We start from the raw sequence: 10,762 nt of genomic DNA, 5'->3' as shown, positions 1-10,762 counted from the left end.
AAGCTGAGACACCTTGCAGGACATTGCGAATTTGAAGGACATTTGGAGCACATGCTCAGAGACTTTTTCGTACTTGGCATTGGCCGCAAAACCATACTTTGCAAGCTTTTGACTGTAGAGACCCCAACCTTGAGTAAGACCATAGCGATAGCCCAGACGTTCATTACCACCAGTGACAATACGAAGCAAATCTCCCAGCACACAAGTGCTGCTACAAGTACTGTGAACAAAGTGATGTTGTTTTCGAATCGTAACGTACAGGGCAGGTCACACATACCTGCAGCTACACGTCCACAGATGACTCAGAGTCCACCATCAAGGGTGATGAATGCAAGGCCATTAACACCTTGTTGGCGCTGCGGGGGTGATCATCGTTTCCATTTATTATGTTCCTAACACAGGTGAGGCTGCACACAGAGAGGTTAAAGTAACAGTGACCTCAGTCTTTAATAAGACACTCCAGAGTGAGGAACAGGCCTTAGGGTCCGGTTTATATACAGGGATGCTGGGATCCCTTGGGACTTCAGGGGATGCGCTCCCTGGTGGTGGAACATGGGAGTGCATGCTTTACAGATACACAACATCACTCCCCCCCCCGCCCCCCCCCCCCCAAAATCAAAGTGAAAACTATTTACAAGGTGAGGCGGTCGGGAGCCTTTCTTGCCCTGGTGGATCGCCTCGGTACAAATGTCTGTTCTGGTGTGTTGGCTGTGCCCTCGTTGGGCTGGTGTGTTGTTGGCCCTGCAGGGCTGCTGGGTGAGCCTGGCCTTGCTGGGCTGTTGGGCGTGATGGGTTCGATTTCCTGGTCCAGTCTGGTGTCATTGGTCCTTTGGGTGTGTGTTGTGGGCTCGAAAAAGGTGGTGTCTGCTGTGGGTTGTTCAGGGCAGGTCTGAATGCCTTGTTGCACCACAGTTTCTCAAACATCTTTTTACTCATGATGGATTGGCTAGCACCAGTGTCCAGTTCCATGGCTACAGGTAAGCCATTCAATTTTACGTTTAGCATTATAGGTGGACATTTTGTCGAAAATGTGTGCACCCCGTGTACTTCAGCATCTGCCTCCTCTCTCTGAGGCTCGAAATTGCTTTGATCCACCATGGACCGATCTTCCTCTGCCACGTGGTGGTTAGCAGGTTTTGCAGAACTTGCAGCTCGTTTGCAAGCTCGTTGGAGGTGCCCCATTGTTCCACAGCTCTTGCAAACATACCCTTTGAAGCGGCATGAATAGGCTGAATGGAAGCCTCCACAATGCCAACAAGGTGTGAATTGCCTTGCATTCATCCTTTGTTGGGGACTGTGAGTCATCTGGGTCACCTGAGGCCTGCTGGCAGTTGCAGACTCATGGGTTCTACCCTGTACATTTCTGCTCCCAAACACAGTTCCAGTTAATTTATGAACATTGCTAGCACTTGTGTGCTGAGAGATTTGTTTGATGTTATCACTGGTGGACATAAACGCCTGTGCTATCGCAATGGCCTTACTGAGAGTCGGTGTCTCTACAGTCAAAAGTTTTCGTAGGATGGTCTCGTGGCCAATGCCCAGTACAAAAAAGTCTCTGAGCATTTGCTCCAGGTAGCCATCAAACTCACATTGTCCTGCAAGTCGCCTTAGCTCGGCGACGTAGCTCGCCACTTCCTGACCTTCAGATCGCTGGCACGTGTAGAACCGATACCTCGCCATCAGCACGCTCTCCCTCGGGTTAAGATGTTCCCGAACCAGTGTACACAACTCCTCATACGACTTATCTGTGGGTTTCACCGGAGCCAGAAGATTCTTCATGAGGCTGTAGGTCGGTGCCCCGCAGACTGTGAGGAGGACCGCTCTCCTTTTTGCAGCACTTCCTTCTCCGTCTAGCTCATTGGCTACAAAGTACTGGTCTAGCCGTTCTACATAGGCTTCCCAGTTCTCACCCTCCGAGAACTTCTCCAAGATGCCCACAGTTTGCTGCATCTTTGCGTTGGATTCGTATACTCGTCGCCAGTTATTGTGTTCCTAACACAGATGAGGCTGCACACAGAGAGGTTAAAGTAACAGTGACTTCAGTCTTTAATAAGACACTCCAGAGTGAGGAACAGGCCTTAGGGGCCAGTTTATATACAGGGATGCTGGGATCTCTTGGGACTTCAGGGGATGAGCTCCCTGGTGGCGGAACATGGGAGTGCATGCTTTACAGAGACACAACACCATTCATGCCGATTCAAAGAGTACGTTTGCAAGGGCTGTGAAACAATGGGACACCTCCAATGAGTGTGCAGGTGAGCTGCTAAGCCTGTTAAACCTGCAAACCACCATGTTGCAGAGGAGGACAGATCCACGGAGGATCACGACGAACCAGAGCCTCAGATTGAGGAGGCAAAGGTACATGCTGAATGTTGAACTAAATGGACTCCCGATGTCAATGGAGCTGGACACGGGCGCTAGCCAGTCCATTATGTGCAAAAAGACTTTCAAAAGGTTGTGGTGCAACAAGGCCTCAAGGCCAGTCTTAACTCCAGTTCGCACGAAACTAAGAACCTACACTAAAGAACTGATTCCTGTAATCGGCAGTGCTACCGTAAAGGTCTTCTACGTTGGAGCGGTGCACAAGCTACCACTCTGGGTGATACCAGGCGATGGTCCCATGCTGCTTGGCAGGAGCTGGCTGGGAAAGGCTGGAATTGGGACGACATCCGAGCGCTATCGCTCGCTGACGACACTTCGTGTGTCCAGGTCTTAAACAAATTTCCTTCGCTGTTTGAACCAGGCATCGGGAAATTCCAAGGAGCAAAAGTGCAGACCGGGGGCGCGACCCATCCAATCACAAGGCGAGAGCAGTACCGTACATGATGAGAGAAAGGGTAGAGGTTGAGCTAGACTGGCTGCAAAGACAGGGCATCATTTCATCGATCGTGTTCAGTGAGTGGGCCAGCCCTATTGTCTCAGTCCTCAAGGGAGATGGCACCGTCAGAATCTGTAGCGATTACAAAGTAACTATCAATCGTTTCTCCCTGCAGGACCAATACCCATTACCAAAAGTCGACGACCTCTTTGCAACGCTGGCGGGAAGAAAGACGTTCACGAAGCTGGATCTGACTTCAGCCTACATGATGCAGGAATTGGAGGAATCATCGAAGGCCCTCACCCGCATCAACACGCACAACGGTCTTTTTGTTTATAACAGATGCCCGTTTGGAATCCGATCAGCGGCGGCTATATTCCAGAGAAACATGGAAAGTTTACTGAAGCCGGTCCCGCATACCGTGGTCTTCCAGGACGACATCTTGGTCACAGGGCGGAACACAGTCGAGCACCTGCAGAATCTGGAGGAGGTTCTTAGTCGACTCAACCGCGTGGGGCTCAGGTTAAAACGCTCGAAGTGCGTTTTCCTGGTGCCTGAAGTGGAGTTCCTGGGAAGGAGGATTGCGGCGGATGGCATCAGGCCCACCGATTCGAAGACTGAGGCAATCGAGAACGCACCGAGGCCACAGAACATGATGGAGCTGCGGTCGTTTCTGGGACTCTTGAACTACTTTGGTAACTTCTTACGGGGTCTCAGCACCCTGTTAGAACCACTGCATGTCTTACTACGAAAAGGGGATGAATGGGTTTGGGGCAAAAGCCAAGAAAATGCCTTTGTAAAAGTGAGAAAATTGTTATGCTCAAACAAATTGCTTGTGTTGTATGATCCATGTAAGCGTTGGGTACTAGCATGTGATGCGTCGTCATATGGCGTCGGGTGTGTATTGCAACAAGCTAATGATTTCGGGAAACTGCAATCGGTTGCTTATGCATCCAGGAGGCTGGCTCAGGCTGAGAGAGCCTACAGCATGATTGAAAAAGAAACGTTAGCGTGTGTCTATGGGGTAAAGAAAATGCATTAATACTTGTTTGGACTAAAATTCGAATTGCAAACTGATCATAAGCCACTTATATCCCTGTTTTCCGAGAGTAAAGGGATAAATACCAACGCATCGGCCCACATCCAGAGATGGGCGCTCACGTTGTCCGCATACCACTACGCCATCCGCCACAGGCCAGTCACAGAAAACTGCGCCGATGCTCTCAGTAGGCTGCCATCGCCCACCACGGGGGTGGAAATGGCGCAGCCCGCAGATCTAGCCATGGTTATGGAGGCATTTGAGAGTGAGCAATCACCCGTCACTGCCCAGCAGATCAAAACCTGGACAAGCCAGGACCCCTTATTATCTCTAATCAAAAGCTGTGTGCTTCACGAGAACTGGTCCAGTGCCCCAGTGGAAATGCAGGAAGAGATAAAGCCGTTCCAGCGACGCAAAGATGAAATGTCAATACAGGCAGACTGCCTTCTGTGGGGCAATCGAGTAGTGGTCCCCAAGAAGGGCAGAGACACCTTCATCAATGACCTCCACAGTACCCACCCAGGCATCGTAATGATGAAAGCGATAGCCAGATCCCACGTGTGGTGGCCCGGTATCGATGCGGACTTAGAATCCTGCGTTCACAGATGTAATACATGCTCGCAGTTAAGCAATGCACCCAGGGAGGCGCCGCTAAGTTTATGGTCTTGGCCCTCCAAACCGTGGTCTAGGGTACACGTAGACTATGCAGTGTACCCGTTTTACCCGTTCTTGGGTAAAATGTTCCTTGTGGTTGTCGACGCGTACTCCAAGTGGATTGAATGTGAGATAATGTCGGCTAGCACATCCGATGCCACTACTGAAAGCCTGCGGGCCATGTTTGTCACACATGGCCTACCCAATGTCCTGGTGAGTGACAACGGGCCATGTTTTACCAGTGCTGAGTTCAAAGAATTCATGACCCATAACGGGATCAAACATGTCACATCTGTCCCGTTTAAACCAGCGTCCAATGATCAGGCAGAGAGAGCAGTGCAAACCATCAAGCAAGGCTTGAAGAGGGTAACTGAAGGCTCACTGCAGACTCGCCTATCCCGAGTCCTGCTTAGCTACCGCACGAGACCACACTCACTCACTGGGATCCCACCTGCTGAACTGCTCATGAAAAGAGCACTTAAGACAAGGCTTTCGTTAGTTCACCCTGATCTGCATGAACAGGTAGAGAGCAGGCGGCTTCAACAAAGTGCATACCATGATAGCGCAAATGTGTCACGCGAGATTGAATTTAATGATCCTGTATTTTTATTAAATTATGGACAAGGTCCCAAGTGGCTTCCCGGCACTGTTGTGGCCAAAGAGGGGAGCAGGGTGTTTCGGATCAAACTTTCAAATGGACTCATTCACCTGAAACACTTGGACCAAATCAAACTCAGATTCATGGACTATCCTGAGCAACCCACCTTGGACCCTACCTTTTTTGATCCCCCAACATACACACCAGTGGCAACCGACACCACGGTTGGCCACGAAGCAGAACCCATCATCCACAGCAGCCCTGCAGGGCCCAACACACCAGGCAGCCCAGCAAGGCCAGCTGCACAGCAGCCTAACAAATGATTCAACAACACCAGCTTTCACACCGAGACGATCAACCAGGGCAAGAAGGCCCCAGATCGACTCACATTGTAAATAGTTACACTATTGACTTTGGTGGGGGGGGGGGGGGGGAGTGTTGTTATATATGTGGACTTGTATTTACTCTGTACAGCCACCAGAGGGCTTATCCCCTGGAGTCCCAAGGCATCCCATAATCCCTTGGGAGCACAGGTATTTAAGGAGGCTTCACAGGCTGGAGAGGCACTCTGGAGACCTGCAATAAAAGACTAAGGTCACACTTTACTTTGAGCTCACAGTATTCAGACTGACTCTTTATCCATACACAACACTAAGTTCTAGAAGTCTCTCCCTAAATCTCTCAGCCTCTCTCTCCTTTTTAAGAATATAGGAGCAGGAGTAGGTAATTTGGCCCCTCGAGCCTGCTCCACCATTCAACAAAATCTTAGCTGATCTTCAACCTCAACTCCAATTTCCTGCACTATCCCCATATCCCTTGATTCCCCCAGAGTCCAAAAATCTATCTCTCAACTTTAAATATACTCAAAGATTCAGCCCTCTGGGGTACAAAATTCCAAAGATTCACCACCCTCTGAGTGAAGAAATTCCTCCTCATCTCAGTCCTAAATGGCCGACCCCTTATTCTGAGACTGTGACCCCTGGTTCAGATTCTGGGCTGATTGTTGCTCAAATCGACACTCATTGAGAGTTGGAAGTGAGACTTGTATAGTGCCGACAGTGCACTAAGACCATCTACTTCCACCTCCGTAACATCGCCCATCCCTGCCACTGCTGAAGCCCTCATCCAATGCTGTGTTACCTCTAGCTTTGACTATTCCAACGCACTCCTGGCTGGCCTCCGACATTCTGCCCTACGTAAACTAGAGGTGATCAAAACTCGGCTGCCCGTGTCCTAACTTGCATCAAGTCCCGCTCACCCATCACCCCTGTGCTCGCTGACCTACATTGGTTTCCGATTAAGCAACGCCTCGATTTCAAAATTCTCATGCTTGTTTTCAAATCCCTCCATGGCTCTCGCCTCTCCCTATCTCTGTGATCTCCTCCAGCCCCACAACCCCCCGAGATGTCTGCGCTCCTCTAATTCTGCCCTCTTGAGCATCCCTGATTATAATCGCTCAACCATCGGTGGCCGTGCCTTCTGATGTCTGGGCCCCAAGTTCTAGAACTCCCTCCCTAAACCTCTCCGCCTCACTACCTCGCTTTTCTCCTTCAAGATGCTCCTTAAAACCTACCTCTTTGACCCAGCCTGTGCTAACTTCTACTTATGCGGCTCGGTGTCAAATTTTTAATCTCATAATACTCCTGTGAAGCGCCTTGGGACATTTCACTGCGTTAAAGGGGCTATATAAATACAAGTTGTTGTTGTTATGTGTAGGTTGGGCTGAAACCTGAGGACATTCTACTTTTTTTGCACTTTAACGTCCTATCTGCCACTTCTGCTCCTGGGTATCTCTGGTCTGTTTTATTTCATTACAGTTTCCATGCAGTGATATTTCACCCTTCTCCTGAAGCCTCCTGCTGCCTGACTTGATGCTGATTCTGTGCCTGTTAATATATTTACCAAAGCTTTGTATCACCCCTGATAATCACAGTAACTGAACTATAGAAATAGTGGAATAAAAACAGAGAATGCTGGAAATCCCAGCAGGTCAGGCAGCATCTGTGGAGAGAGAAACAGAGTTAATGTTTCGGGTCGATGACCCTTCGTAGAAATAGTGAAACTGTTGTCAACGTTTTGGTATAATATATATTTTTTTATTCATTGGATGTGGGCATCGTTTATTCATTCATGGGATGTAGTTGATGTGGCCCAGAAAGCCTTACAAGGGCAATTAGGGATGGGCAGTTATTCCAGAGGGCAGTTAAGAGTCAATCACATTGCTGTGGATCTGGAGTTACATATAGGCCAGACCGGGTAAGGGCAGCAGATTTCCTTCCTTACAGGGCATGATGGGTTTACGATAATCTGGTAGTTCCATGGTCACCATTATTCTAGATTCCAGATTTATTTAATTACATTTAAATTCCCTCAGTTGCCATAGTGGGATTTGAACTCATGTCATTGGTCCAGGCGGGATTTGATCATTGGTTCAAGCGGGATTTGATCATTGGTCCAAGCGGGATTTGATCATTGGTCCATGCCTCTGGATTACTCGCCCAGTAACATCATCACTATGCTACCGTTAAGTTTTAGTCTTGGCTCAGTCTCGCCTCCGAGTCAGAAGGTTCTGGGTTCAGATCCCTCTCCAGAGGTTTGAGCACAGTGCAGTACTGAGGGAGCTTCCATCTTTTGGTTCAGACATTCAACAGACATTGCCCTCTCAGCTCAATGTAAAAGATCCCACCGCACTATTTCGAAGAAGAGCAGCGGAGTTCTCCCCAGTGTTCCTCAATCAACATCATTAAAACCAATACCTAGACCATACGTCTGAACTGAACTCAACTGAGCTCAGTGGTCTGAGGCTATGGATGGAGGAGGTCAAAAACCACCCAGGGCTCCTGTTCCTGATCACAGAGAAATAATTATGGTTGGTTGGGGGTTGCTCGAGTAACAACAACTACTTGTATTTATATAGCGCCTTTAATGTACTAAAGCGTCCCAAGGTGCTTCACAGCAGACCAACAATTTGACATTGAGCCACATCAGTAGAAGTTAGCACAGGTGACCATAAGTTTGGTCAAAGAGGTATGTTTAAGGAGCGTCTTAAAGAGGGAAGAAATAGAGAGGCGGAGAGGTTTAGGGGGGAAGTTCTAGGGCTTAGGGCCTCGGCAGCTGAAGGCAGAGGAACAACTTTAAACACAAAACCAGGTACTCACTGGATTAGAATACTGAATACAAATTAGCAGAGGGGAGGGGAGAAAAAAACTGTGAAGTTCTCTGGGATTGGATTGGATTGAGTGGAGTCCCATGCATTGAGCGGCACCCCATGAATTGAGCGGTCCCATGCATTGTGTGGAGTCCAAGCATTGAGTGGAGTACAATGCAGTGAGCGGTGTCCCATGCAGTGAGCGGTCCCATGCAGTGATCGGTCCCATGCAGTGAGTGGAGCCCCATGCATTGAGCAATCCCATGCAGTGAGCTGTGTCCCATGGAGCCCCATGCAGTGAGCGGTCCCATGCAGTGAGCTGTGTCCCATGGAGCCCCATGCATTGAGTGGTCCCATGAAGTGAGTGGAGTCCCATGCAGTGAACGGTTCCATGCAGTGATCGGTCCCATGCAGTGAGTGGAGCCCCATGCATTGAGCAATCCCATTAATTGAGCAGTGTCCCATGCAGTGAGCGGTGTCCCATGCAGCGAGCGGTCACACGCAGTGAGTGGCCCTATGCATTGAGTGGTCCCATGAAGTGAGTGGAGTCCCATGCAGTGAACGGTTCCATGCAGTGATCGGTCCCATGCAGTGAGTGGAGCCCCATGCATTGAGCAATCCCATTAATTGAGCAGTGTCCCATGCAGTGAGCGGTGTCCCATGCAGCGAGCGGTCACACGCAGTGAGTGGCCCTATGCATTGAGTGGTCCCATGAAGTGAGTGGAGTCCCATGCATTGAGCACTCCCATGCAGTGAGTGGAGTCACATGCATTGAGCGGTGTCCCATGCAGTGAGTGGTCCCATGCAGTGAGCTGTGTCCCATGGAGCCCCATGCAGTGAGCAGTCCCATGCAGTGAGCTGTGTCCCATGGAGCCCCATGCATTGAGCGGTGTCCTATGCAGTGAGTGGTGTCCCATGCAGTGAGCGGCCCTTTGCAGTAAGTGGAGTCCCATGCAGTGAGCGGTCCCATGCATTGAGTGGCGTCCCATGCATTGAGCGTTATCCCATGCATTGAGTGGTGTACCATGCATTGAGTGGTGTCCCATGCGGTGAGCGGCCCCATGCAGTGAGTGGTGTCCCATGCAGTGAGCGGCCCCATGCAGTGAGCGGTTCCATGCAGTGAGCGGTGTCCCATGCAGTGAGTGGTGTCCCATGCAGTGAGCGGCCCTTTGCAGTAAGTGGAGTCCCATGCAGTGAGCAGTGTCCCATGCAGTGAGTGGTGCCCCATGCAGTGAGCGGTATCCCATGCAGTGAGTGGTCCCATGCATTGAGTGGTGTCCCATGCATTGAGCATTGTCCCATGCAGTGAGTGGTGTCCCATGCGGCGAGCGGCCCCATGCAGTGAGTGGTGTCCCATGCAGTGAGTGGTGTCCCATGCAGTGAGTGGTGTCCCATGCAGTGAGCGGTGTCCCATGCAGTGAGCGGTCCCATGCACTAACCGGTGTCCCATGGAGTCTCATGCATTGAGCAGTGTCCCATGCATTGAGTGGTGTTCCATGCATTGAGTGGAGCCCCATGCATTGAGCAGTCTCATGAATTGAGCGGTGTCCCATGCAGTGAGCGGTGTCCCATGCAGTGAGCGGTCCCATGCACTAACCGGTGTCCCATGGAGCCTCATGCATTGAGTGGTGTCCCATGCATTGAGTGGTGTTCCATGCATTGAGTGGAGCCCCATGCATTGAGCAGTCTCATGAATTGAGCGGTGTCCCATGCAGTGAGTGGTGTCCCTTGCAGTGAGCAACGACCCATGGAGCCCCATGCATTGAGCGGTGTTCCATGCATTGAGCACTGTCTGGGCTGCTGTGGGTGCAGTGCGCCGCCGGGCCGGCAGGGGGCGGGGAGAGCGCGGGGCAGGCCGGGAGCTGTAGTCCGCGGCCGGGAGAAGATGGCGGACTGCCTGGAGCGGGTGCGGGTGTCGGAGGCCGAGCTGAGGGAGCTGGCCCGCAACCTGGGCCCCGCCGCCGCCGCCCGCGCCGGTAAGAGAAGCCCCGGGGAGCCGCACAGACCCGCCGCCCCGCTCCAGCTCTCGGGGCACACAACCCGGGAACCCGGGAACACGAGCGCGGGGCCGGGTGGGGGGAGGGGCGCGGGCTGCGGGCAACGGTCCCGGGCCGGGGGGGGCAACCGTCTACCCCCCCCCTCCCCCTCTCCCTCTCCCCCTCCCTCCCCCCTCCCCTCCCCCTCCCCCTCCCCTCCCCCTCCCTCCCCCTCCCCCCTCCCCCCTCCCCTCCCCTCCTCCTCCCTCCCCCCCCCCCCCCCCCCCTCCCCCCCCTCCCTCCCCCCCCTCCCCCTCCTCCCCCCTCCCCCCCCCCCCCCCTCCCACCCCCCCCCCCCTCCCCCCCACCCCCCCCCTCTCCACCCCCCCCCCCACACCACTCCCCCCCCCCCCCCCACCCCCCCCCCCCCCCCCACCCCCCCCCCCCCCACCCCCCCCCCCCCCCCCCACCCCCACCCCCCACCCCACCCCCACCCCCCCCCACCCCACCAACCTCCCCACCCCCCCCC

Source organism: Pristiophorus japonicus, chromosome 16 (genome assembly GCF_044704955.1).
Source record: "Pristiophorus japonicus isolate sPriJap1 chromosome 16, sPriJap1.hap1, whole genome shotgun sequence".
Taxonomy (NCBI): domain Eukaryota; kingdom Metazoa; phylum Chordata; class Chondrichthyes; family Pristiophoridae; genus Pristiophorus; species Pristiophorus japonicus.
The sequence above is the reverse complement of the archived record's forward strand: the minus strand, read 5'-3'. Positions refer to the sequence as shown.